Source organism: Pteronotus mesoamericanus, unplaced genomic scaffold, assembly GCF_021234165.1.
Source record: "Pteronotus mesoamericanus isolate MK-2021 breed Mesoamerican mustached bat unplaced genomic scaffold, CSHL_Meso_final contig_68, whole genome shotgun sequence".
Lineage (NCBI taxonomy): Eukaryota > Metazoa > Chordata > Mammalia > Chiroptera > Mormoopidae > Pteronotus > Pteronotus mesoamericanus.
The window spans coordinates 18032200-18059361 of record NW_026555234.1 but is presented as its reverse complement, the minus strand read 5'-3'; the positions used below and the strand labels follow the sequence as shown (position 1 = coordinate 18059361).

At 33.6% G+C, this 27162-nt stretch overlaps 1 pseudogene; it reads left to right on the top strand.

Annotated features, from left to right (window-relative positions):
• LOC129077644 (nucleolar and spindle-associated protein 1-like) overlaps nucleotides 1-27162 on the top strand; it is a 75306-nt pseudogene that overhangs the window by 10425 nt on the left and 37719 nt on the right.

The following is a 27162-nucleotide window of genomic DNA, read 5'->3' as shown; positions in this document are numbered from 1 at the left end:
TGAGTCTGTTACTTCTTGTTGGTATTGCAATACCATCAACCTGTGGACTGTTTTTTCACTCAATGGTGTCTTTTAACATACAGGAATCTTGGTTAAGACATGGTCTTATGCCAAATCCAGTATGATACTCTTCTGTTTCTTCATATTATTGTTCATAATTGTAGCTTTTTTCAATAAGAAGTTTGTTTTCATGTATGTCATAAGGATGGTTCAAGTATTATTTTTATATAGACATCTTCAATTTTTTTGTATTTTTTCTCAAATTTTGTTATTAAATTTTTACTGATTTTATAAAATGAGTCATAGATGATTTATCCAATTTCTTCTACTATCTGAAAATATAAAGATTGCTGCAAATTATTCTGCAATATTAAGAGTATATAATAGGAGAAATGGTTTGAGCCAGGAAGGATTTTTCTCACTAGATTTTTAGTTACAGATTTAATTTATGTAATACATATAGGAGAATTCAGGTTTTATACTTATTTATATATCACTATTACAAAATTGTGCTTTTCAAAATCTTTGTCCACTTTGTCTAAAATTTCCAATTAATTTTTAATGTTGATAATATTACTTTAATATTCTTCTGATATCTATAGGACCTGGAGTTATATCTATTTTTCAGTAATATTAGTAATTTATAATTATTTTCTTAATCAGTAGGTTGTTTTTTCTAATTAATTTGGCTCTATTGATTGAACTCTTGTATCATTAAGTAATATTTATTTAAATGGATATAAATAAATCTTATCTTTAAATCTAGTTTTCTAATAAAAGTGTAACCATACCAGCATAATTTTGATTACCATTTATATGTTATATATTATTGTATATGTTTATTTTCAAATTTTTTGTGTCTTCATATTTCAGGTGTATGAATTGCAAGGAGCATATTCATACTTTTATATATAGTCTGACAATTTATGCATTTCACCCATTCTGTTACAAACAATAATGTTAAGTTTATTGCTCTAGTTGATTGTAAGTCCCTTCTCTAATTGTTTTTAGCTATATTTTTGTTCTTATTTTTTATTTTTTAAAAGATTTGATTTATTTATTGTCAGAGAGAGGGTAAGGGAGGGAGAAAGAAAGGGAGAGAAACATGAGCGTATGGTTGCCTCTCACACAGCCCCTACTGGGGACCTGGCCTGAAACCCTGTTATGTGCCCTGACTGGGAATGGTACCAGCAACCCTTTGGTTTGCAGGTTGGCACTCAATCCATCGAGCCACACCAGCCAGGGCTGTTTTTTTGTTTTTAAATTCCTTTTATCTTTATCTCTCTATTAGTTTTCTAGTTATGCATTATGTTATTATTCTTTCAGTGATTGCTGTGGATATTACAAAATGCTTCATTGAATAATTACTTCTTTTCTGACAGACACAGCCCATACATCATTAATGACTCCACTTATTATTCTTTTACCATTTATATTGTTTCATAATGTATCTAAATTTTAAATATTAAACCCCATAATACATTATTATAAATTTAAACAATGTTAATTTACATTTACTCAAATAATTTAGTATTCCATTTCACTCTGTTGCTTAGTGCATTATCTTAGATTTCTCTTGATCACTTTCCTTTCACCTGAAGAAAACTCCTCAATGCCTTGATTTTTGTTTGTTTAGCAATAACCTCTGTATTCATTTAACCTTACTTTTGAAGAATATTTTTGTTGGATGTAGAATTCTAGACTGCTGGTTATTTTTCTTAACCATTAAAAAATATAACCCCAATGTCATCTAACTTTCATGATTTCTCTTGAGAAGTCAATTGCCAGCCTTATTATTCATTTGAAAACAATGTGTTTTTAAAAAAATATTTACACATGTCTTTTATTGTATGTATTCGGTAGAGAATTTCTGAGATGTATAAGAAATATAATTCACCTACTTATTTATGCTTCTCCACAATTCATGACTATAGTCAATGGTGATAAAACCTGTGCTATGTGCCAGGTACTGAGTTAGGCATGTTATTTCAGTTTTCTTTTATGATATGCAAGGGAGCTCTATTGCTACTCTTAGAAATTCCATTATATAGAAAAAGAAAGTGAAAGCTTAAATAATTAGGCCAAGGTCAACATCTAGGTAACAGAACAAGGACTTTTGTCTTATACCAAAGCCTGGTGATTTAACAATAAGAATTCCCAAATGTATTTTGAAAAACTTAATAATGTGGTGCTTTTAATTCAGTAAAATGACACTAGCTAGAGAGACTTGAAGAATGGGACAAGTTGCAATAAGCTTTTTATTATCATGAATGTGGGTTTTAATGCTGGCTCTGACACTTAGAGGCTCCAGGGACTTGTTTAAAATGACAATCGTTGGCCCAAAGTCTCATGTTTAAATGAGTGTATTGTAATCTTATTTTAAGAAAAATTTTTCAGTTTATTTTATCAAAATCTGTGTGCTTATGTAGAATCCATGAAGAGTATACAACAGGTCATGATCTGGAGCTGGGAGAAAATGACTGCTGTGAACATGGTCCCCAAATGCCCGCTCCATCCCTGCGCGTTAATGCTGGCCTTTTCAGAAATATGGGCCCCTTTTTATATTTTGTAAGAAATGAGGTGCCTAAAGTTGAATGCAGTTTTCACAATGAAATACAGCTAAATTTGCTGGCAAGTGTCTATTACCTTGCAGCTTAATGATATGTTGCTTCTGGATATACAATCCAAAATCACAAAAGTCCTTCATAGTACCTAAGAAATTTGTTCATAATTTTATCCACTTTAATATTAAACATTCTTTAAGATTTCATTTTATGCAAATTATTTTATTTCTATCACCAAATGAATTATATAGCAACATCTACTTTTAAATACATTTTTGGGTTTTGGTGGTATCTCTTTTGTCATTGAAACTTCTTATGGAAATAAATATATTTTTCCTGCATTTTAATAACAATTATATTAGCATTATTTAGGTTTTTGCACTTTGTATTTTCTCTTTTAAAATAAACAAATCAAGGTGTCTTGACATGGAGCTGAGCAGTCTTATTTTAGTTGAATGTTGCTTTTAGATTAGAAATACAGTAGTATTGTTTATATCCTAAGATGCTATAGTGGTCAGATTGCCTTAGCATGACCGTGCAGCCCTAAGCACGCCAGGCTGCTTGGGCTGACGAGCTTTGTGAAGTTAAGTCCTGCTGCAAGGTGCTACATGAAAACAATAAGCAGATTGAAATGATGTACGCATGATTGTGTGTGAAAGCAAACTACATTATTTTCACTTAGAAAAAGTGCAGAAATAGTATGTTTCAATTTGATGTTGTAGTTGGTGAAGTTTAAGAGCTCCAAGACAGTTTTGACTGTTCATATTTTGGAAATGAATTTATTAAAGTTGGATTTGGAACTCATACCACAAAATCACTTTGAATATTTTAGTTTATCCCATAATAAGTAGTTTGAGTAATAATATTTTATTACATAAGACTTTAAACACTTTGTTTCAGAGAGTATTTTTTAGTAAGAGATAACTAATTTATAATTATTCTATTTTCTCAAATGGAAATAATAAAGAAGTTATATATCAACTATTAAATGTTAGGGGTATAGAAATGTATTATGTGGCAATATTAAAATATATTCCCCAATTTACTGAAGCATTAAGTTTCCAAGGGAATATACTACATGGCAATTGAGAGATTAGTTAATTGCTAGAGCAAATGGTCATCCACCTTATTATTCTTATTATTTTTCAAATGATATATGTGCTTTCTAGTGTCTCATTTGGTTCCAAAACCAAACTTTAAGCACTGTTTGTCTTGGAGGCTACCTGCCTAATTACAGAGCATGGGGAATTTGACCATTAAAATCTAATCCCGGGGAAAATTGGAAGCGTAATTTCAAAATAAAATAAAATAAAATTGTGTGTGGTCTGGCTCTAGAATGTGACATTTTCTAATTAGGATGCAGAATGGAATTATCCTGTCATAAAAATGTTAATTAAACAACACTCTGTTAAATGGACACTAAAGCAATGGAGCTGTGATTTTACAAGTTCAAATATATGGCAGGGTTTTTCTCCGCCATAGATGTACAATCACAGTCAATTTTAGGTGTGGTCAGCTAGAAATCCTAGTTTGAGTATTCTGTTAGCCAGCTAGATTCTGACTTGTGAGGGAATGATTCTAAGTAAAGTTCCATTGCCTGATACCACTGGTCTTGAACATAACTTGCATTCTTTTAGTAATAATTAGGTAAGAGACAGTTATAATAATTTTAGAAAAATGAGCAGCAGTTACTATTCATATGTTTAGTTGAAATAAAATGACTATAATACAATGCATTATTTTAAACCATGTTTGTATAAGACTAAGAGTACTATTATAAAAACTTAGATTTAATGATACTCTGTGTTTCATAAAATATTTTCGTATTTTCTACACTTAATCTTTTCAATCTCCTCTGATGTACTCATTACCCATATTTGAGAAATAAAAAAATCATTAATGTTTCTGGAGAAATTATCCTTCCTTTCTTATTTTAAAATAATCCTGATGCACTGGAAAATTAAATTAAAATACATTCATAAAATATGCAAAATTAATTTTTTGCTCCCACATTTTTAACATAAGCACACAGTTTGTTTTAACTTTAAGAACTGACAACCATTTAACAGGTTTACATATAAAATAAGTAAAAACATACTTTACTTTCATATACTGAACCCCTAAGACAAAGTGAGAAGGTGGGTCTGGAATGAGGAACTGACAAAGAGGAATTGAAAGAATAATTAAGTTCCCTGTTCTATTTCTCCATTTTAGGTACTGGAACATAGCACTAAATAGAATATATGTGATCAGGTGCTTCAGGGAACTTAAAGACTACTTATGGAGATGTGTATTAAATTATCTGAAAATAATTTATTAAGTGATAACAAATAAGAAACTGTGAAGAGAATATCTGAAATTTTGCTGCCAATGTTTTCCTCTAGGACGTTTATGGGGGAGAATCATTGAGAACCTTTGGAGACTTATCCTGGTCTGGCATGACAAGGAAGTTCACTTCTACGAAGTGATAAATCAGCTGATACCTCATGTATAAGAAAGTTAAATGCTAAATTTAAACAGAAGTTTAGGTTTAAGTTATCTTTTGAGACTGTGACCTTTGGACCTTAGGACCTTAGGAGAGATTACCATGACTGAATTAGAGAGAGCAAGGGGGAATGTGTAGCAAAGTGAGAGAGGCAGGTGAACATGTGGTATCACCCTTAGCAGGGCTATGTTAGCCGCGTGCAGATCTCGTTCACGTTTTTAGAGTGAAATTAGGAGTTACTATAGAGAGGAATGGCCGAATTTGTTTTGTGATTTTTCAAAGTCCTTTGAGAGCAGAGGTGTTTAATGAGCAGTTAAAGAGAAGTTAAATAAAAGGCTATTGCAATAATTCAAGTGAGAAATGCCAGCGGAACCGGGATGGTGTTGGTGAATGATTGTTAGGAAAGTTGATAGGAACTATTAATTCATTAACCAAGTGGTAGCAGTGGTCAGGGATGACTCCTCAGATTTCATTAACTGAATTTAAGTACATGATAATGAATTTCCAGAGAGAAACTCCAAAAGAAAAAATTTGGGACAAAGTTTGTGAGTTCAGTTTGAAGAGCTTTAGACACAATCAAATGTATGGAGTGGAAGAGGGCTGAGCATGATAGCACTTAGATTTAGAAGATACTAGATATTTTATCCACTCATCTACTAATGGGACGTAGGCTATTGAAGTGTAGCTTAAGTAAATCTTGGCTATTGAAAATAGCGCTCCAATAAACATAGCGGTGCATATATAGTTTTGTATTGGTGTTTCAGTATCCTTGGAGTGTATTCCCAGAAGTGGAATTGCTGGGTCATAAGGAAGTTCTATTTTTCATTTTTTAAGGTTATTCCATATTATTTTCCACAGTGGCTGCACCAGTCTGCATTTCCGCCAGCAGTGCACTCAGGTTCCCTTTTCTCCTCATCCTGGCCAACACTTGTTGATTTGTTATATTGATGGTAGCCATTCTGACTGGTGTAAGGTAATATCTCATTGAAGTTTTAATTTACATTTCTCTGGTGATTAGTGAAGATGAACATTTTTTCCATATGTCTATGGGTGCTCCGTATGTCCTTTTTGAAGAAGTGTCTATTCAGGTCTTTTGCCCATTTCTTAGTCAGGTTGTTTGTCTTTCTGGCATTGAGTTGTTTCAGTTCTTTCTACATTTTGGAGATTAAAAACTTGTCAGAAGTATCACTGTGAAAAATATTCTCCCATACAGGGGGTTCTTTATTTGTCTTGCAGATGGTTTCTTTATCTTTGATACATTTACACAGTGAAATACTATGAAACAGTAAAAAAGAAGAAACTCTTACATTTTTGAACAGCATAGACTGACCTGGAGAAAATTATGCAAAGTGAATTAAGCCAGTCAGTAAATGACGAATACCACATGATCACACTTATTAGGGAAATCTAATGAATACAATGAACCCACGAACTAAAGAGTAGCAGAAGCTTAGATACATAAAAAAAGACTGACAGCTTCTGGAAAAGAGGAGGGGATGGGATGAAAGATGGTGAAGTGATTAAACAAGGAACATTTATGCACAACCCATGGACGTGGATAACAATGTTGGCATGGGCTTAGGGTGGCGAGTGGGTGGGGCTTGGTGGAGGTGGGGAAAGGGAGAAAAACTGGGGACGACTGTAACAAAATACACAATAAAAATAAAACAGAAAGAAGATACTACATTTAAACGGAGAAGATTGTTTAGGAAACAAATACAGAGCTTTAGGAAAAAAATGGTCCCAAATAGAGCCATAATGAGAGACTGAAGGAAGTAAAGGTTTAAAAAGGGAGAATTATCACTCACAGAGAATACTACTTACTATCAATTAAAAAGAGGACTCATAAGCACCCTCTGAGTTTCTGGGCATGAAAATTATTGGAGAATTGTCAAGAGAAGACCTCATAGAGTGGTGATGGTACAAACCCCAGTGGAGAAGTTTAATGAGTAAATGTGAATGGAGAAAATGATTAGAGGTAATTAACAACAATAAAACAAGAGAGCAATTTTAAGAACTTTGACTTTGAGAAAATAGACTAATAGGGCCACACAGAAGGCTGAGACAAATGATATAAAAAAGTTATCTGATGTGAAAATTTGTGAAGAGGAAAAAGACAATCTGTACATAGCATATGTATTCGAGTCTAAAGGCATTAAGGACAAATAAAGCCTTGCATTCTGTGGGAGTCCCCTGGTGTAAGCCAGGTGGGATTATTACCTTTTTGTGCAAACTCTAATGAAGTCTAATGGTGGAGCCCCAAATGACAGCCATTAAGTGTTCTCAAGGCTACCTGAATTTGGTCTTAGGATATAATGGGAGGCTCCTGTATTGGGGGACTCTCTCCAGGTGCCACATCAGGCACTACCTTGCAACATTCTTGCTTCTACAACACTAACCCAAAGGTGAAGACAAGATTTCATGTTCTAGAACTGACAACATCAATGATATACCATCACTAAGGCATAAATCCAATGAGCTGACAAAGAAAAATAGCATACTCTTTAAGAGGGTTCAAGAACTAGCACTTAGAAATTAGTTAAAACCCACAGATAATATGTTTAGTGAAACAGAGATGATAGAAAATAAGTATCTTGGTAAGGACAACTTTTTCTAGTGCTTAAAAATGTGGTTTCCCAATTAAGAGTTTTGTTTTTTTAATGGTGAAAATATGATGTTTGCTGTTGAGAAAAAACTTAACCTTAAATAGCAAATAGAAGACATATCTAAGAATACATAGTAAAAATATAAAGAGGGCACATCTGTTAGCTTTCCTGATGTTATTATTGCTGAAACATTGTCCGTTACTTGGGAGTCACTGACTGAGGTGGGCAGGGCTCTTCTGAACTTGGCTTAAAACTACAGAATGGTCCAGATTTGATCCAGATGTGGTTCATTTTCCTTTTGACCAGTGTGATAGCTTTAATATATTCTCATGATGATTGCAGAAGAACAAGAGGCTAAGCCTCATCATACACACACAATTCATGTTTTGATTTTAATCACATCTGCAAGTACCCCATTAGCTAAAATAATTCACATGACTTAGCCCCAAGTCAAGAGATGGGAATTTTACTCCAACTTTTCTGAGGTAACTGCAGTCACATGGAAAAGGGTGTATACAGAGGGAGGGGTGATATTTTGGAGCCAACAGCTTAATCAACTGCATATGAGTGGTATGAGAAGAGGCAAGGTTTTTAGAGAATAATTCTAGGAGTTTAACATGTGAATAGGAAGATTTATAAATAAGCTGACCCTATAATTTATTATCAAAACTGGACACTTTGTGAGTGAAAAGGGAGAAATATTAATAAATTTGCTGGAATCACTGACGTTAGCTAGGGCTGTGCTTGGCAAATAGAAATTCATGGTTATGCTTGTCACAGGAAGAATAAAAAGATACAGATTGCAGGGAGCAACTGTTTGTAAAAGATATTGGAAGAAAATTCTCCTGATATAAAGAACAATTGTAGTATTTGAAGTTTCAGTGATGCAGAAGACAATAAATAGTAACATAGTATAAAAATGTGATTAATAAAACCAATTTAATTTGGAACTGTTAGAATTATGGCTATCTCATACAGAATGCACGTGCTTTATTAAGTCTGTGGAAAACTTACAAAATATCTCATGTACTACAATTCATAAATAAATTCACAAAATTAATCTTCACAAAGTCCTTGAAAATGACCATTTTTAGACCCCATACTTGTCATCACCCACAAAAGTAGAACTAAGTAATTTAATGACTGAAAAACCATAACTACTTTTGAATTTAGAAACATTTCTATGATATGGGGAACTACAAGATAATCCAAAGGGAAATTAAAAACCACGTAGAAAGCAATAAATATGAAAACACTTCATATCAAAACCTATGGGATGATGCTAAGGTACTGACAAAAAAGGGTAGTCTTAAAATACCATCATTATAAAATAATGAATACCCAAATTTAAGAGGCTTGCTTTTTATAAAATCAAGAGCAAACAACATAATTGAACAATAAAACACACCAAAATAAAATTGGAAGATGAATTTAATAATGATAAAATAAAAGTTAATAAAAAAGAAAATAGTAGTCAAAACACCTACATTCAGTAACTCATATCTTTATAAGTTTTATAAAATTAATTAAAAGGGGAGAAAATAAACATATGAATTGGGAATAAAAAAGGAGAATTAATAAAATATATAGGAGAAATCTAAGCTTTGTACAATATCCCATATTAAAATCTATAAAACACATTTAAAAAAACTTCAAGAAGTAAATTTCTATCAAATACAAATTACTAAAATTAATCTAAGAAGTAGACACCTTGAAATGATAAAATTTCACAGAAGGAATTGAAAATGTATTTAAAAGCTACATTATTTAAAAAAGGATCTGGATTAACTAAATTTTAACTAACCAATTTTATTTAAATTATTCGAAGCTGTAAAAAGAGACAAATGATTCTCAAGTTTATTTTATGAATCCAGCTTGATATAAATATCCAATCTCAAAAAAGAAATTAGGGACACAAAGAAATGATAGAGAGGAATTATTTATGAAAACAAAAGCAAATATACTAATTAAAATATTAACAAATAGAAGCAAGTAATGCATAAAATATAACATATAATTACTAAGCAGGGTTTATTCAGTTAATCAAAATATGATTCAATGTCTGACATTTTGTCACATATATATATAACCTTCACACATTTTAGGAGAAAAAAGTGAAAAAATTCTATTGGTAGATTCCAATAAATTATTTGGTAACATAAAAATTCATTCCTTCTGAAAACCATAGGTGTACAGAAATAGAAGTAAACATTTTAAAAACCATTTACCGAAATCCTGAAGCAAACATTACCTTACATGACACAATTCTATTTAAAGTAAATTATTTAAAATAAAGTCAACTGGAGCCCAACTCACTACATTATATAACATTTTCTTGAGTTTTCACTCAAGTTTGGAACACAGGAAATGGATAATCATAAAAATTTTAGAAAAAATAGATAAAATCATGTTTCCTTGTGATGGTATGATTTATACCTACAATCCCCATCTTCTCTCCCAAACTACTGAGATGAGCAAAATAATTTGAAAAAAGTGGCTTGATATAAAAACAATGATTACAAAAAGTAGGTTGTTTTGAATTTAGAAGTAAACAACTAGAAAAATTAATGGGAAAATTAATCTATTCAAAATAACAAATCCAACAGAATAAAATGAAGAAATGTTATGAAATATTTGTGTATAAATTTAACAAAAAAAAGAAAACATAGGTGGAAAAAGTGGGAGCATGTTATTAAAAGATAAAATAAAATCTGCAGAAAAGAAAAGTCATCCTGTGTTCCTGGATGGGTAGAAATAATATTACAAAATATAACTTATCTCAAAATCAATCTATACCTTCAGTACAATTCACTTAGTCTCTAGTGCTTTTTAAATCTACTTATTGAAAACTTTTTTAGAAGTTCTTGATGAGGTAAGAAGATAAACTAGAAAGTATCAGGACTAAACCTAAATAGAGAGTTTTATTTACTTTCTATTTATTATTATGCTAACTGCAAAGACACCTAGACATTCAAATTTCTGCTGAGTTCTTGAACTTTTTGGTGACTTTGACGAGAGTACTCCCAAAATGTATCATACGTTATTTGCTCCAGCAAATATTTTTTCTGTATTCTTTTTTGAGAAAAATAATAAAATTAGAGAAGAAAAATGATTTGAGTTTCCACATTGCTGAAAATATTTTTACTTGCCACATAATCTATTGTACTAACTGGTAAAATATAGGTATGATTTCCCCAGCTATTTCATCAAATATATATGAAATTTTAACCTAATATTTTAATTTCACATTCAAAACAGTGATATAAAATGAAGCCACAACAGTAATATGAGGTAAAAAATCTATAGTAGAATCTATGAGCCATCTGTCTGCATTTAGAGAAGAGCATTTGTATAATTGCTAAATATCGCATGTGTTTCAATTAATTCCTTCATAATTTCTAACAGAAGTACAGACAGCTTATCTAATGGAACAACATTTAAAATTAAATATATTTACTTTTTTACCTCCCCTCTCCCAAATAGCCCAAACTACTTAAATGACAAGATAATTAATAGGATAAGATATTTAATAAGTATGCATTTTCCACAGTTAGCATTAAAACTCCTTGAGTTAAATAGCATACCTGACACATTTTAGTATCTAATTCATTCCTAATCAGATGGCACAATGTCTTCAGAATATATTTGTTGATTAATGCACATTTATCTCACCCCCCACATAAATGCATTTAATTGAACTTTATCCCTTCCCACATAGAAAAGATAATTATTGTTATCTAAATGGTTGTATACTTCCCATATTTTCCATCTCCTGGGCATTCAGGAAAGGTGATGTGGTTTTTTTTGGCCAATGAGTTTCAAGCAGAAAGCATTCAAGCCCGAGGTATAAAATAGCAAGTGCACTAAGCCCTCTTTCACTTACGGAAGTGAAAAAGGCGGTCACAAGGCTCAGATGGAATTAGCAGATGCCAGAGGCCCCATCAGCCCATCCGTCGGTGACTGTGCACAGAGAGCCTTCCTCCCCTCAGGACCAGCAATGCCGTTGTGCCCTGAGCTAGGTTTAAAAGTGTTTTTCTGTTAAATGACTAAAATTCTGTGATTAATTTGTAACTGCAGTTTAACACAGGCTTCTTAACCAATACTTATCAAGTATTTGTTAATTATTTGGATGAAGCTTTCACAGGAATGACACAAACTACATTAAAAACAAACAGGCAAACAAACAATGTTTGCCCTTAAAGAATTGACAATATTGTAGACAATTTTTTTAAAAAACATGCCCATCATTAGGACACAAATTGGAATTTAATTAGTAAAAGATGCCCGGGGCACCGAAGTTTTGAATAGCACAGGGGAGGCTAGAGGACAACCTGCACGGCTGCCTGGGTTGCAGATGTGGTGACCGTCCCCTCCCTGGAGGAGATGGACACCTCCAAGGACAGCCATCTGAGGAACCTGGCCAAGAGCCAGGCCAAGTTTCAGCAACCTGAGAGCAGATAGGTTTCTGAAAGCAGGAACAAGCTGAGGGAGCCAGCTGGCCATGCCACCAAAACGAGGAAAATGGGCAGGACTGTGCACAGGAATCCTGGCTCCCAGTAGGATCCTTCAGAGATAGAAACAGGTGATCCTGCAGAGTTCCAGAATCAAGAAAAGCAGGAAAGCCAGGCTCTCAGGGGTGTCCAGAAGTTCCTTTTCTACCAATGAGAGCCAAGGAGATAAGAATGCGGTATCCTCAGGAAAAAGTGGAATAAATGGTAATGAAGACTCTAAGGTATCTTCAGAAACAAAGAGGTCCATATACAATGATGGGTTTTCCTAATCTGGGGGGGAAAATTAAATACTTGCAAGTTCTACTCCAGACTTTAAGAAGCCTCGTGAAGCTCGTTTTATGGAAAGGAATCCATTGCCCCATATGTTAAGGGAAAAAAGAAACAGTTTGAACAACATAATTTATTCACCAAACTGAATCAGTCCAGCACTAAGGAAGTGGTGGCAACTTCAGGTGGTCACCAAGGTAGCCTCTCTGTGGCTTGTACTCCCACAAGCCAGTGGTGCTCCGAAGGCGGGGCCCAGGGCGCTGCAAGTCAGCATGTGGCAAGCCAGCGTGCCTTGTGCATGAAGGGCTCTGTCAAGCACTGCACTCTTGGCAACTAAAATGAATATCAGGTTTTCAGCTGTTACAAAAGACAGTGAGTACAAGCATTCACTGACCAAGACTCTTGCCAGAAAGACTCCACATGTGACCATATCTGGGGATACCCCAAACGACCAGTCTGTGCTTGGGATGAAAGAAGTTACAGATCACAAAGCGGGATTTGGGGGCAATTATTACCCCCTTCAATTTGCCAGCTGCAGGAGCACAGACTTCAGTCTCCAAAAGGAAACCATCTCCAAGCAAATTGGTACCGTTCCCCCAACTATGAACCACACAAAGGAAAGCTGAAACCATGGGGACAATGTAAAGAAAAGAAATCTCTGAACAAGCATGTAAATAGCATTAGCGTCCAGAAGAATACTTGCAACAACCTTGTCTCCAGACCAGGGAGGAGAGGAAGAAGCATGAGCAAGAATGGAAGGGGAAGAAAGCAAAGCTTTTGTAAACTTGAAGGGGCCTCATGTGGTGGCAGATTAATAGTTTAATATCTTGTAAATTGTCCTTTTTTCTTAACCTTTTCTTTTAAATATTCTTTTATTTTGTTCTTCCCATTTTAGTCAAAAGATCTTTTTTTTGGTTCTTTGTTCATAATACGTACTGTGGGTGGGTTCCTCGCATGCTACAATCTCTGAAAAGATGTTTTATTACCTTAAAGCTCACAAATTCTTCGAAATAGTTTTAACCTAAGCCTCTGTACAACTCAGTTTTCTAATGAGACCCACCCTATAGATCCTTTTTTTTCCCTTCCTATTGATTCTTGACCTAAGTTTTTAATGTCAGGTTCCCCTGCTGACCCTAATATTAACAGAATTGCAATCCTCTTCTAGTAGCTAGTTATACCACACATTTTAGTAGAAATTGAACAATAATAACTTATAAATAGGGTAAGCTGAGAAAAGCTACTTCTAGCAGAGGTGTCCAACCTTTCGGTGTTTCTGGGCCACACTGTAAGAAGAGTTGTCTTGGGCCACACATTAAATACACAAACACTAATGAAAACTGATGAGCAAAAAAAAAAAAAAAGAGTTTTAAGTAAATTTACAATTTTGTTTTGGGACATATCCGTAGCCATCCTGGGCTGCATGTGGCCCATGGGCTGCAAGTTGAACACCCCTGCTAGAAAATCTCGTCATCTTCAGGAAACTGTGGGCCGTATGAACTGGCTATAACGTCCGCGTTTTATCCACGTGAAGTGGTATTTTTCAAGCTCATATACCTTTGTTCGAATCATTTTATGTAATTCTATGCCACTCAATATAATCTTAAAAATAAAAAGTCTGTAGCCCATTCTAGCCTTGCTTATTGAACAATGTACAGTGCCATACTGAAATTTGAGGATTGTTGCTTTAAAGATCATTATGCTCTCAAACTTAAATCTTATTAGTTATGGACTAGATTTTCTTAGCATTATATCTATGTTTGTTGCACCTAACTGGAGCTTCTGACTTTCATACTGCTTCAGATGTTCATACATGAAGGTTTTTTCTCACAAAAAATAATAAATACAAAATAAAACATGCTCTGTTATAGATCAATCACTGGGATAGTTTTTAAAGTGATATGGAGTTAGAGAGTTGCTAAGGATCACATTATTTATAGATTTCAAACAACTTTCATCAAGTTCCTTAGTAATGTCCAGATATTCCCTGCCCTGCGGTTACTCTCTATTTAATTTATTTCCCTGTCCAAAAGGCAGTGCGGATCAGAACTCCAGTGATGGAAGTATTTCCTATGCCATATCTCAGCAAGTACACTCAGGAAAACATGCACAGAAAATAGATGCTCTGACTTGAATCACTTCTTTTGAGGCAGAACTCACGGATCAGGTATGATTTTCAAATATAGGTGTTTTAGCTCTTTGAAGAAAATGAAGGATTGCTTTACCCCACTCAAACCTTCATTCAAATTTAATAGAGCCATCAGAAGTGAATATATAAATTCTAAACCAAGAAGGACTTACAACAGGAAATTTAAAGATTTTCATGATCTTTTTTTCTTTAGATATTCAGACTGTATTTCAGAGAATGGTACATAGATTTTGTTTTAAAATGGCAGTTAATTGCCGTAATCTAATTTACATGGTGAAGTGAAGTGTCCGCCCTAAATTTAATGCAATTATTTCTGGGGGTCTTCCATACCTCTTCAAAACCTGAACAAAAAATAAATTTCTCCTAAAACTAAATATTGTAGTCCTAAAAAAGATAGGTAGTTGACAGTACATTTTTGGAATGACCTAGCTAAGATTTTGCAGAATGGCCTGGGAAATGGAGTTAAATGAAAATTCATATTGACAAACTTTACAAATCTTCTTTGGAAATATGAATTTGAAAATTCATATTGACAAACTTTACAAATTTTGCAAGTCTCTGCTGAGGAAGATGGTCAGATACAAGGCAGCTAGATGAAGGGTAAGAGACCAAGAAAACAAATTATCAACATAGAGAGCCTGAGATGTAAAGGACTATGCTGTGTTTCACAAATTTTAAACAACAAAAATGCAGAAACATTATTCCCTGAACAAAACAATTACGTTGGCAAAGGATGTTTGCTACCACATACCAAAATTCAAGCCAAGAGCTGCCTTATCTCACTTCACTCTCTCATTTCCATACTCATTGTCCAAAAACACACGCATGATAAATAGAAAAGATATAATGTGTCTATTGGGAAAGGAAAGCACACAAAGCAAAAGCAAAAGAAGACACTACATCAGAAAGGAATTTAACTAAGAAAACAAATTAATACTTGTGGTAAACATGGCTTCAAATGGTCTTGATAAAGGAGGTAAAAAACTAAAAAAGATAATTGAAGCAGAATTACAGAAATGTGAGAGCTCAAAGGAAGGTAGAAGAAAAATAACGGATAAGAAAAGCGTAACAGAAAAGAACACCATATTGGAATCAAGGTTTATAAAAACCAGTGCAACTCAAATTCTCAGAAGGAAATGATTATCTCCTAACAGCTAATATAATTCTGAAATATATAAAACTGTCATGATAAATAGCTGATTTTTGAGAAGTTAAGTATTGAAACATGGAAGACTATATAAACGAACAACATCAGCAAAATTGTGGTTTCTGAAAAGGTAAGTACAGATTGGGACAAGAGTATTTAGGCATAATAGAAAGGAAAAAAAATCCTTAAAGATTTTTAAAATGTACAGTGAGATAATTTCTAATAGTTCTCAAAAATCATAAAACATCCGTTAACTGTATACAAGGCTAATTTCCTTTCCATTATAAAGGCAACAGGTAACAATTCTTAGTTATGCAGGAACCTGAAGAATAAGACATATTTGAGGTTCTTAATAAAATATAGCCAAATATTTAGTGAAATAATTGCATAAACCACAGGTGGATAAGCTGGATGTAGACATTATAACTTTTTAAAAAACAAAAAAGGAAATTGACTAAGCTATGCAAAAATATTTATAAAATATAAAATTGTAAAATATCATTGTAAAACTAACTTTTAAAAATTATTATATTTTATTGTTTACGCTATTACAGCTGTCCCAATTTTTCCCCTTTCTCCCCCTCTACTCAGCCCCACCCTCCCACTCCCTCAGACAATCCCCACAATATTGTCCTTGACCACAGGTCATTAATATATGTTCTTGGGCCAGTCTATTCCCTAGGTTGTACTTTACATCCCCATGACTATTCTGTAACTACCAATTTGTACTTCTTATTCCCTTCACCTTTTTGGCCCATCCTCCAACCCCCTCCCGTTCCACAACCATCAAACATTCTCTATGATTTTATTTCTGTTCTGCTTTTTTGTTTATTTTGTTTTTTAGAATTAAGTGTTGATAGATATGTATTTATTGCCATTTGATTGTTCATATTCTTTATCTTATTTTTCTTAAAGATCCTGTAACATTTCATATAATACTGGTTTGGTACTATCCTTATTTTGTTTTGGATTTTTTCTTCTTCTTGCTTTTCTGATTGATTATTTTTTGTTTCCTTATGTTCTCATTTGCTGATTTGATTCTTGGCTTCATCCTCTCTATTGTTGATTCCCTGTATATTGTTCTTTATTTAGTGTATCCTTTATTTCTGACTGGATTTTTTTAATATTGTTGAAGCCTTCACTAAGTTCATCGAGCATCTTTATAACCAGTATTTTGAATTCTTCATCTATTAGATTTGTTGTCTCCATTTTGTTTAGTTCTTTTTCTGGAGTTTTGCTCTGTTCTTTCTTTTCAGCCATGTTTCTTTGGCTCCTCATTTTGGCAGCCTCCCTGTGTTTGTTTCTATGTATTATGTAGAGCTGCTATATCTCCCAGGCTTAGTGAATGTAGTGGGTGTCCTGTAAAGTTCAGCAGCACAGCCTCCCCTATTACCCAAGCTGGATACTCAAGGTGCATCCACCGTGTGGGCTTTGGACATCCTCCTATAGTAGTTTAGCTTCTATTGCTGTCAGCATGTCCAAGGTCCACTACTCAAACTCCTACTCTATTTCCTATACTGTACTTTACAACCCTGTGGCTATTCTGTAACTACCTATTTGTATTTCTTAATCCCCTCATCTCTTCACCCATTCCCCCACACCACTATCCATGTGGCAACCATCAAAAGGCTCTCTGTATGCATGATTTTATCTCTGTTTCCTTGTTTGCTTAATTTGGTTTTTAGATTCAATTGTTCATAGATATATATTGCTATTTTATTGTTCATAGTTTTGATCCTTTTTTACTTAAATAAGTTCCTTTAACACTTGATATAATAATGGCTGGGTGATGATAAACTCTCTTAGTTATTTTTCTTATTTGGGAAAGTTCTTTACGTGCCCTTAGATTCTAAATAATATCTTTTCTCCATCAATCTGGCTAACACTGTTTGCCCTATCACCTGAGACTCCATCCCACCCAACATACAGCCCCACTCAAACTGTTAACAGTGACTTTTCTATATGAATGGCTGGTCATGGCCCATGCTTCACAGCTTTCTAAATTTCTCAAACAAGCAACAGCTGGCCTCAGTGAGCCCTCAGCCCTCACACCATTTGCTAAGTGATCCCAGGCCCATTACTAGCAACAGCCAACCTAGATTCACAGCTTTGCTTTGAATGGGAGCCTCCAAGTTCAGCACCAGTTGCAGACACCTCAGATTGCTTTATAGCTCATGCAGGGTGGCCACAGGCAGAACACAGGTTGCAACTGACCTTGCCTTGCACCACCTGGGAAACTCCAGAGCCCATACACCTAGTAGACAGCTACAGACCTTGTCAGAGCACCACCACCCTGTCCCTGCACAGCTGATCCTCCATGGAGGAGAGAGGTTGGTGGTCAGTGGACACAGCCAGGGTTTGTAGCTCACTGGCCTCGGTAAATCCCTCCCACTGAGCTGCCAACATCAATCAAGGCTCAACTACAAGAAGAAAATATATTCAGCCCACACAAAGTAGGCACTTCCTCCCTTTATTTGTAAAAAAAAAAATAACAAAATAATGGGAGATGAGGAATTGGATTTGGTAGGAATTCATGTTTCATAGAGAAGGGGCAGTAGATTATATAAGAAATTAACAAAACTTTGATATTATAATTCTAATTTTGTCTGAAAGTCTATTCTTTAATGTAAGTTAAGACATATTTGAGCTGAAAAATAACAGGACTTGACTTATATAGTTAAAAATACATAAACAATGTGCTTATTTTTTTCACTTAATAAAAAGATGGGAGTAGACCACCACAGAACTAATGGCTAATGTCATGACTAAAGTCTATGCATAATTTTTCTCCTTATTCTCATGTGTATTTCTAAAAAAAGAAGAGGGAAGAAGACATGGGGTATGGCCTTTGGGCTTGTGCCTACATTTCACAGGGCACCCCTTGCTTCAAGAGATGCTGGGCAAGAGACATATAGACTTTTTATGAAATTTAAAGTAAGGACAAAGGAGTTTGAGTTTTCTGTGTTATGTTTCTACTACATGTTTTCTCTTTATTTATTTATAGATGAGTTTCAGAAATAAAATCCAACAAATTTTTACTACAAATAATATATAGTGAACTTTTTAAACCTGAAATTTCACAATTTAAAAGTTAAAAAAAGATATTATCGAAGTTACAGCTATCTCTATCTGTCCATGTAGTTGAAACCAATAAAAAATCATTAAATATATAACATCACTTTTCATAGATTAAAAACACATGGGTAACCCAAGTAATGAAAGTCATAGTGCATAATATACAAAATATTTAATGATGAGGATGGGTATACCAAACATATTAAAACATGTAATAATTTTTAAAATGTATACTTACTTAACAGAAGTCTTCTAATTTTCAGAAGCCATGTTCAAAAATCTTTTTCTTGAGGATTTGCAGTAACTGCAGTAGTAGCATTCTCATCATGTATGAGGAAATGACACAGTATCTTTTCTGAAGTTCCAGTAACATAGTCTGTTACACCATTGCTTTTCAGTCTTCTTTCAGCATGTCCTTCTATGACACCTCTTGCTAGTCGTAAATTGTTTTAGTTCGATGACATTTATAATGTTTTCACAACAGCAATAGCTTTTGATGGAGTCATTTTTCAGTCATTCTCTTAAAATCACCACTGCTATCCACGTTGTGTGAATCAAACCATCACTGACGGGCCATTTACAGCCTGGCAGGTCGCACACTGCCACAATGCACTCCATGTAACAGGTCCTCCTTCAGTTATTACACTGGTATTGTTTTAGAAATGCGCGAGGGAAGTGTTTTTCTTTAAAGTATGTCTACTCTCCTTCTTTCTGTTAGACTTTGGGTTGAATTATATCTACTATGATTAAGACCATAGATAAATTAATTGGATTTTTGCAACTATATATTTAAAAATAAAGTAAAATAAAATAGGCACAATTATAGTCCTTAAGCATTAAAAGGCGTTTGCTTAACGTATCAAAGTATAATTTTATTACTTGAGATGATTGGGAGCATAGACACAGCTGAAGAGCAAGCCAGGAGAAAATTGAGATAAGAAACACGGTGCAAGTGATCCAAGCAATTCAAAATATGAGAATTTTTTTGTTATTCGTTTTTAATAATATAGTTTCTCTTTTCATTAGCATTCATCTCTCGTATAACCCTCTTGCACCTCTACCCATGCCCTCTTAAATCCAGATGCTCTGAAATAATGTGTTGATGGAAATGACAAGGCAAAATGGGGAGGAAAATGGTAAGAGAAAGAAATTATCATGGAAGTTAAATAAATATAATTAATTCCAGAGAGAAATTCCTACTCTAGGGGTGGGAGTTGATACATATATTTAAAAGATCCCGTACAGAATATAATATGATAAAATCAAGACATTTATTGAAGAAGTTACAAAATACAAGAAACATTGTGTATAGGACAATGATGTCTCAATGAGGCACCTTGGCACCTCACACAATTCTCCCAGTCACCATCAGCTGCCCTGTCATATTTTCTTGAATCCCATCAATGGTCTGAAATCTCTTCTCTTTCAAAGATGATTTCTAGTTTTGGGAAAAGCCAGAAGTCACAGGGCACCAAATCTGGGTTGAGTCACCAGAGTGATTTGATGTTTTGCTAAAAAACTGTGCATGAGATGTGATGCACAAAGAGCATGTAGTTGTGATGAAGCTGCCAGTCACCAGTTGCCCATAGCTGTGACCTTCTGCATTATCCAAATAGTTTCTGTGAAAGAATGTTCAAGCTTAGTGCAAAATTTGATGCAGATTTGTTACTCTACTCACTCAGTCACTTTGAGTGCAACAGCCACACAGTACACATGCTCACCGAATGGTGACTTCCATCCCCTCAGACTATCCACTTTCCTTGGCTGCCAGGTTACAATGATGTTGTACAAACCATTCTCTTTATATTAACAATGGCTGGACTTTTTCCAGACACACACACACAAACGCATATATACACACGTATGTACATGTGTATGTATATATATGGATCTTTTAAAATATATACACACATATATGCATATATATATATACATACAGATATTAAGGAAATATAAGAACTCACCAATAAAGAAGGATTTATAAAATTTGAAAGTGAAAGAGTCAAGTTGTCAACAGTATAAGGAGATTTATATAGAGCTCAGGCTTTTTTCTTATCAAAAGACTAAATCAGTGTTTTGTAAAAGTCAGAGGAAATTATTATTTACATATAGTTGTATACTTTACCAAAATATCAAGTAAATATGAGGATAAAGTAAGACGATGATAATGAATGGACTCAGAAATGTTATAATCAGAAGGCCTGTTAAAAAATAATATTTCTTAAGAGGATGCTGCTATTTGCACCTTTCTATAGTTTGTACATTTTTGCCACATAATTTATTTTGGTATAAGTTCTAAACCCCTCAGTGATTATTAATTTTGTTATTTTAAACAATCAATGTTCTTTTACATTTACCTGTATATTTATTCTTTTTAATGCTCTTTATTCCAGCTTAGTCACATTTCCTGCATCTTCACATAGCTCAGTTATTTTAAAATTTGTATTCAGGTTATTAAGAATAAAACAACTGTGGAGATCCAAGTAAATTTTTTTAAGTAAGGAAAATTCTGCTTTCTAATTTTAGCCAGATTACAATGTTTAATGTCAAGAATTCAATCAAGGACTGAGCTAGATTAGGATGTGTTGCCCCTTTTTAAGATGAACTGATTTCATTTCCTAATTGAGCTATGAGTGTGTCTTTTTCACTGTTTTGAATGAGAATTGGGTAGTTCTATACTTTCTTTACCCCAGAAGCCTGTGGGAAATTTATTTCTCCCCTTGAAATGGTTTTATCTTCCCTGCATCCCATATTTTTTAGTACCTAGCAAATGTTTTGAGGGGAAACTGGCCAAATTTTTGAGACAGACTCCTACACTTCATCAGAACTTTGTCTCGTAAATATTGTGAGACTGTGGTGTATTTTACTTTGTCATGTCTAAGTCTTTATATCTGAGCCCAAGCCTTCACTGCAGCTTTAGAACTCAGCAAAGATTCCATGAGTAAACAACTCTCCCAGGCTTCTCTAGTTTCTATCCCATCAATCAAGAATTCACCTCCATTCAACTGCCAAAGTCTCTGCTGGTTTTATTCCCCCATAGAATATTCCTGGATCAGGCCAGATACCCAGACTCCCTCCAAAATGAGGAACTAGATTAAAGAAGGAAATAGCTGATTATTTTTTACTTATAATAACAAGGCTTTCTCTTCTTTGGAATTTTCTGTTACCATCTTCTTGTTGCTTGCATAACTATAACATGCCTTTAAAATGACTTCTTTAGATGCCATAGAAGGAGCATGGGTCAACTGTGTTTGTATTGCACAGATTCAGAACTCTTCAGTAGCTATTAATACAAATGTTGATAGTTTATTTTATTGTAATGAAAACTGTCATTTTTACTTTATCCATGAGCTTCCAGTTTGCAATTCTGTCTGTCCTTTTGATTGTTTTAATCAATATATTTACTCTGTAAAAGAGTTGGTAATATTTATTACTTCATAGTAATGAGTAAAATATAATTCCAATATTGACACAGTTTACCATTTTAAATGAACATAAACTGTTCCTTTAAAAACATTTAACTAAAAATAATTTTACTCTCAAAGTAAAAATTTTAACAACACTTGGGAAAGTTATAACATTTTTTCAAAATTACAGGAAGATTCTGTCTTTATATAAAGATAAATGTAAACCAAATTCTATGATACTTTGATAGGAAGATATATGAAATTAACTAAAACTTAATAAGTTGCAAAATATAAATATTTGTTAAAGTTGTGTGATTAATGAGATATGACTAGGTGAGCTCTTGGTTAAATTGTATCAACATGTTTTCCTCATTCAATATTCTTTACAAAATCACAGATTGCAGTATTTATAATTCTAATTAAGACTGCTCAAAAGGAGAAAGGGCTTAACATTTTATGTTTTCTGAAGAGAATAACCATGTTCTGAGTTTTTCAGGATTGAGGAGGTTACTGAAACTTGGGACATTTAATTTTAAAAGAAGAAAAATCCCTGGCAAACTTGAAGAAGTTGGTTACCATACCAAGGACAGAGCAAATAATATGTGAAACATAGAAAGTAAGTTGTGTTCATGGCATTTAGGGTTTACATAACACTTAAAATAATTATAGTTCAGTTACATTAATTATTAATAAATGTGAATACAAAGTACTCAGGAGAGCAACATACATAGTTTTTATAAAATTATTATTTTACAACAATAGAATTATACAGAGATGAACAAAAGTAGGTTTTACAGTTGTCTGTATGGAAAATGATGCAATAATTAATAAATAATAATATAAGAATAAGCTATTTTATGTACTTAAAATTGTAAACCTACTTTTGCCTCCCTCTGTATAGTAAACAAAACATTAAATTTGAAATAAAAAGCTTGCACTTACTTCCCAATTTTACCACTCATTAAACCTTTGGCACATCCATGAATCTTTCTGAACTACACACATTTCTATTTTATAAAAGAGGGAAAATGTATTTATCATATCCACCTTACTAGATTGTTTTAAAGATCAAGTAAGATAGTATACAGAAGTAAATTAAAAACACTAAAGTGCTATACTAGTGTTATTTATAGACTGATATATATTCAAATTATAGACAATCAACCAACACTACTTGGTCACTAATTCATGTTGTCATGGCAGCATATGACAACATCTAGAAGATTACTTTTTCACATTTCCACTATTATCTGTTCTACAGCAGCTGAAGTTTAATAAGTTATCCAGACAAACGCATTTTCTTTTTATTAAGATTAAACTTCTAACACAGGATTTTATACATGGCCTGGCGACTATAAGAAAGAATTGACTTAACTTTCAAATGTTTAACAGAGTATGTCACATATCACTTAAACATTTGCAAGCAAGTTTTGTCAATTCTTTCCTGTGACTACAAACTGAATAAAGTCTGAGTTCCCTTAACTATTACCTACTTGTTCATAATAATGTAAGCTTCTATGAATGTTATAGTATAATGTAACACAAAAGAATGACATTTTATTGGGCATTTAAGAGAAAGAATATGAAAATGCTTGACACAGCAGAAGATGGTTGAATAGACTTCTGGGTCTGGCAGAAGCTCAGCAGATGTGTCGGAAAGACAGTTCCTTGCAAGTCAAAGTTACAGCAGCTGCAAATGTGCAGGGAAAGTACACGGGCAGCTCAAGAAATTAGTTGTTCAGTTCGAATGGATTACAGAGTAAATATAGAGGCCTGTCAGGAAAAGAGACAGAATAGTTGAAATAGGCTGGATTATGTAGAAGACTCTAAGCAGGAGCAATGCAATAATTTGTAATGACCAGCACATTGTTTTTTCGTACCTATTAGGTACTGTTAGATGCCAATTCAATGTGTATTTGGTTATTTTTCCTTAAAGATAAAACCTTAATTTTTGGCTCCCAGAGTGTCTAACTAAAAGTCTCTTTCCCACCTCCTGCCCTCAATACTAGAGGTGGCTAATGAAATAATCCTACCTCTGCTAGGTAGTCTGTTTATATTATTTTCCTAATATAGGTACAGCTTTTCTTTCCTGTCCCTTTTCTCCTCCCCTGTCCCCCCCCCCCCCCCGTTTTACTACTATTAACCCCTAAGCCTTCATAAGAACAGTCTTCTTGTGACAATAAAGTGATAAGCCTGGGAACAGAAGACTATATACATTGTGAACAATAGAGCTGAAAGATGGAAAAAACCTGAGATCATGCCTGATAATGTCATTGAACCATTGCTTCAGCCCAGCAGTCTAGTCCTCAGTTTCTTATGTGAAATAAATATTTGAGCCTTAAACTATGACAATTAACACAGTAGGTATCAATAGGTGTTTGCTGACTAATACGAGGGTCACATAAACAATGTTAAAAGTCTTGTATTACATTTTATGATCGATAAGGGCATTAAGTATTTTAAGTTGAGGGTTCACATAATCACATTTATGCTTTAGTGAGATCACCCCCATTGCACCAAATGTCCAGAGAACTAAATTTGTACTGTAGAAATTACACAGATAATATATTAACTTACATTTAAGAAAACACACAATTTTCAAAATAGATGGAGGAATAATTGGAACATTTCCAGATAACCTAGCTTATTGACCAAATTCTCAGAATTTCAACAGATTCAGCAAATTTGTATTTAAGATTTATGGTACCACTGAGTAGGTTATACTTGACTGGAATAATTCTCTCTGCCATTCCAGACTTATAGAAACTTGTTCATATATCTGTCTTCTCTGCTTATGGAAGAATATGAGGGGAATGGATTAAACATGGGTACAGACATAGGAAGTATCTTTTAACTGGTGTGTTCCTGAGAAGGTAAAATAAATTAGTATGGAATCTCTACAAATTTAGTTTAATTGAGGTAATCAGAAAAATACTTTTAAATCTCAGTTGTTCCATGCTAGAGCTGCCCCACTGTGGTCTGGCATCATATACAGAAAAACAAGTAAACAATAAGAAAAAAAACAGCAATGAGCTATCGACTGAACTTGGATTTCAGCACCACTTGTTACTGTATGATCACTGAAAGTATGCTTTCTGGACTCATGGAGCCCCACATATGAACCTTAGCTTTGTCATAGACTAAACATATTACCCTGGAAATATATCATAATATACATAGGAATAAATTTCTTTCATCTTAAATAGGGGGTTATAAAACATACATGTAGGAATACTATGAGAATTAAATAAGATGATGTATGTAACATGGGTAGCTAAGTACCTGGGACATAATAATCATTCAATTCAATGGTAGTCGCCATTAATAGTATGATTATTACCATTATCATTACTGTCATCATCATTATTATCTCCTTCCATTAAGAAAGAAAACAACTCATTTAAATGGAAATGGCTTCTTATATTGATTTCCTTTATAGTGCTTGACATCTTGTCCATTCTTAATTATCCATAGAGAATTTGGCTGCAATGATCTTTTTTAGTCTGGTCTTAATTCTGGGAAAACTTCTCCATGAATTTCTGGGCCCTCTGCCTGCCTGCACCACTTATTGTATATTTAGGAAAGGCAAACTGATTTTAATAGGAAATGGAGGTAAATAGTATGGAGGTAACTATATGCTGAAACTTATATGATGCATTTTAAAGCCATCATCAATGGTATTTTGAGAGGCACATTAAAAACAATTTTAGTATTTGTAATCAAGATAATGCTATATTGAAAAAAATATATATTTATTTTACAGTTTTGCTTAAACACTAATGAAATAAATATTTTTCTATAGAAAATGGTTCTATAGAACCATTTAATTGACATGATGCTGTGCTTCCTAGAATGTAGTTCAGACTTCCACTTTAAGACAATACCTAAAATTCACGAACAAACATTGTTATTTCTATATTTTTAATTTTAGCATATGACAAAATCAGCTTTGTGAATATATTCTCATAAAATACAAAGTATGCATGCTAATTTCCTTAAATCTGTGTTGAAAATAATTGCTGTATTTAACTAAAGTTGCTATTTTTGCAAGATGTGCTCATGCAGGTTTTAACCTGAAACCAAAAACTTGGTAACAAAATATTCATTAGATACCAGTGAAAGAAGGTTGAAAAGGTCTGTTTTAAAAGTGTGTTTGGACCAAACAGAGCTTTTTGGGCAAAGGAGGCTACATACTAATCATCTAGAGAAAAGTCACATTGTATTAACATTTTTGGACATTACTTAACTGAACCTTTATAACTGATATTTTTGCAGTTGTTTTGTGTTATTGAGATTTAAAAAATGCTTATCTTTTTTAAGTGTGAGCAAGAGGTTTCTTCATTAGAAATAGAATGATAGTCAAGTGTTTCACGTTGTAAAAGTTCTTTTCTCTCTCATTCTAAAACCTGCATCACTATCAGGAATTCTAAGAACTGTAGAGATGGGAAGGGAGAAAAGAACTGAGAAGGAAAAAACAGTTTTCTCTTCCATGAGCAGGAGAAAGCAGAAGGCTAGGTTACTCATATATTAACAGTGGTGGTTCACCAATGATACTACCTAAAAAAAACTCAACACCAATGTTAAGAGATACCCACATGAATTTCAACACTTTGAGCTAACATTAAAGAGAATCAGAAATGGTTTGGCAAACCATGCATTAAGAATTATTACTAAGCATGTCTGAGCTATAAGGTAAATAAAATTATGTGCATCTTTTGTGTTGTATATGGTATAAATATTTTAATATTTTTGAAATACGAATTGTGATCTTTGAAGGCCAGAGACCACCTCTTATGTTGTCTTTGTACCAACCACTGAACTGAGCAAAATATCCACTGCTCATTGATGAGACTATGAATAATGATGAATTATAAGAGGTTGGGGTTATTTTTGAACTAGGAAAGAACTCATGTAGAGGGAGGATGGTCACTGATAGCCTCTTTTTTAGATATTG